Here is a 3,666-nt window from a genome sequence, read left to right on the forward strand (position 1 = left end):
CCAACGCTTTATAAAGCCAAGAACACTCATGGCTTTATTAACAGTGGACATTATGTGGCAGTCAAATTTAAGTTTAGGGTCCAGAAGAACACCCAAATCGTTAACTGAATATATACGGTCGAGTGACGTATTTTCAAGAAAATAACTAATAAACGTAGGAGTCCCCTATAAAAAGTCATAACGTTGCATTTAAGGTAGTTCAACTTTAAAAGGTTGTACTCACACCATTCATGAAAACAATCAATATCTGACTGTAAGTTAAATCCCGACGCTATATCATTATATGATAAACAAAGCTTAACATCATCAGCATACATTAGTACACGAGAATGTGTTATGATAGAGGGAAGATCGTTGATAAACAAAGTAAAGAGCAAAGGGCCCAGATGACTTCCCTGAGGGACTCCAGATGTCACGTAGATCAATTTTGAAACAGCATTCTTGAATATAACCCTCTGAGTCCTACCATTCAAGTAACTTAAAATCCAAGTTAATAGATTACCAGGAAACCCAAGCAGATCTAATTTGAATAAGAGAAGAGAGTGGTTGACGGAGTCAAAGGCCTTACTAAAATCTGTATATATAACGTCAGTCTGCATTTTTTTCTGAAATCCATTTATTACAATAGATGACAATTCAAGAAGGTTGGTGGTGGTCGATCTTCGCTTAACAAAACCATGCTGACACGGTGATATAAGCGAGGAACATAAATGTTCCTTTAGGAATTCCTGACAATTTGGAAATACCTCTATAATTCTTGGCATCAGCCTTCGCACCCTTTTTATGAAGTGGAATAATAAAAGAGTCCTTCCAGATAGTAGGAAAAACTGATGATGAAATAGACAAATTAAAAAGTTTAAGAATCGGTTTACAAATGGTTGACGCACAAAACTTGAGAACACATCCAGGAAGTCCATCTGGACCGGGAGAATAAGTCGGCGTTGTTGTTTCTAAATCTATTAAGAGAGAGTTTTCAGTAATTAAAGGGGTAAAAATACAATTTGCCCTATTTAAGGGATTTGACCAAGCTGTCGAACTATAAGTGGTTTGAAAAAACTCAGCAAATAAATCAGCAATGTCAGTCTCCGTCGATGCCTCCGTTGAGTTTAGACGTACCGATGAAGGCAATGCCGATGACTTACGCTTGGCATTAACAAAGTTGAAAAACTGTTTCGGATCATTTGAAAATTCAAATTTACATCGATTTAGATACGTAGAATAGCAATGACTGTTGAGAACATTAAAATCCGATCGAGCCACTACATATTTCGAAAAATCTGATGGCTTACCCGATTTTGTATACTTTTTATAAGTATTGATTTAAGGTTTTTAAGTCTTTGAAGCGCATTGGTAAACCAAGGAGGCCTGTTTAGGTTTAAAGGAAACCTATCAGGAACGCATTCATTAAAAAAAGAACTCCACCTATGTTAAAACCAATGAACTTTGGCAACTCACAATTGCCAAAGCTTCACTGATCGTAACATTGGGGAGTTTCTGACGCTCTGCTTCCATCCCCGTAGATAGCTGATGAGTCTGAGGTGACGTGGTCTCTGTTAGAAAGAAGGGATAGTACGGATTTTATAAATTAAATTACTAGATTAGAGCCAGGTGGAATATAAGAACATGTAACAAAAATAGATAAAGATTGCAAGGAAACTTTCACACTTACAAATTCAATTTCGTTTGGGATATGAGTGAGAATTCTTTCGGATGTTAGGCTAGATGTAACGGCAATCTGTACACCGCCCCCCCTCCGTGAGGGGCGATCGTTCCTATAAGTATTAAAGTTATTTGACAGAACTTCAGAGTCAGATATTTCTGGTTTTAGCCAAGTTTCCGTAAAAGCCAAAATATCTTCGGTGAATGCAGAGGAGTCGGCATAAAGCTTGTGTAGCTTCATATTTAGTCCCCTAACATTTTGATACGCCAAGATAAACTTTTTAGTTTTTTGGCACAGTGGAAGGCCTGTTTTTGTTCTCGGTTTATTTAGAACAAATTCTTTAATTACTAAATCATCATTAAGCCAAAAGCTTTCAGAAAGTAACACATTAAACACATCAGGTGGAGCAAATATTTTAAAAGACGATATCCTACGAGCGAATGAAAATCGAAATTGTTCAATTTGTTTGAATTTCTTTGTACACCGGCAGACTCGTCTTGCCAAGGTACTTGAGAGTACTTGAGAGTTCTTTTAGGTTGTTTCGAACCTCCTTACTGAAGTCCTGTGAGTGACCTCGTCCGCAGGGTCTCAAGTCGGTCAGGACGGTGCTTGGTATCTTCTGCATCGCGTAAATTGCTGGACTCTCCCGCATCAAAAAATGTTGCAACGCTTAACAGACTACAATAATTTTTTTAGCTTTGCATGGATTGCTTAACAAAGTTCGTTGTACAGCCATCCACCTAGCACTGAGAATTCCAAATGCGTTCTTAATGCAACGACGTTCACGACTTAGCCTGTAGTTAAAAATGCATCATCACCAACAATGTAATCCGGGGTTCGATGGCCGTTTATCACATTGTCCTCCGGAAAGGGCAGCTGGTCTAAGAGCAACTATTCACCAACATCGTTGTGGGAGAAGGCATTCATGTCTCCCTCACTACCAAAAGCCTCCACATCAATGTAGGTGAAGCTATGAGTGTCGCAGATTGCCATAAGCACAACCCAATGAAAGCCTTACATTACAAACGATTTTGTTATTAAATTCTATTGCCATTTAAAAAGTACTTATAGTTGTAACGAGGACGGAAGCTAACTTCGGCAAGCCGAAGTTTTAATACCTTTGCAGACTTTGCCGAAATTGCTCAAATTAAAAAAAAAGCAAAAGGAATAAGGTATACAGAAATAAACTAGATTTGCATAGTTTCATGGCAAATGCTTTTATACTGCAAGAATGTTATATAAAAATAGAAAAAAAAGGATATTTCCGCAGCCTTTAACAATTTTTCCTACAGAAACTATAAGAAATACCGTCCGATCGGCAAGCGCTTTTTCCCTGATCAAGATATGCGTAAATAAATAAGACTTGGAAAAATGTATGTCAATAGCTTACACATTGCACGAAATATTCCGAAAATCATCTAATTTGGACCGATTTCACCCTATTGTTCCCATGGGAGCTATAGGATATAGACGTCCGATCGGCACGCGCTTTAACCCTGATCAACGTATTCATAAAAAAATAAGATTTGGAAAGATTTATGTCATTAGCTTTTATACTGCGCGAAATATCTTCCATTCTTGCAAGTTATATCCGATTGTTCCTAGGTGAGCTATAGGATATAGCCCCATCCGGGGCGGTTTTTAAACTTGATCTGCGTACACATGTTTTAGGACGACTGTGAAAGTTTTAGATCGCTAGCTTTTAAACTGAGCTCACAAACGGTATTGAAACAGAGGGACAGACGGACGGACGGACAGACGGACAGAAGGACAGGCGGACAGATGGACATGGCTATATCGACTCCCCTATTGATCCTGATCAAGAATATATATACTTTATGGGGTCGGAAACGTCTCCTTCACTGCGTTACAAACTTCTGACCAAAATTATAATACCCTCTGCAAGGGTATAAAAAAGGGTTCCGCTATTCGGCGGAGCTCTTATAGCCACATGCTTTCCGTCGACTGCTCCAATACAATTTGGAAAGTTCCATTAGCCTTCGTCC

This window comes from Drosophila rhopaloa, unplaced genomic scaffold, assembly GCF_018152115.1.
Source record: "Drosophila rhopaloa isolate 14029-0021.01 unplaced genomic scaffold, ASM1815211v1 contig_155, whole genome shotgun sequence".
Taxonomy (NCBI): domain Eukaryota; kingdom Metazoa; phylum Arthropoda; class Insecta; order Diptera; family Drosophilidae; genus Drosophila; species Drosophila rhopaloa.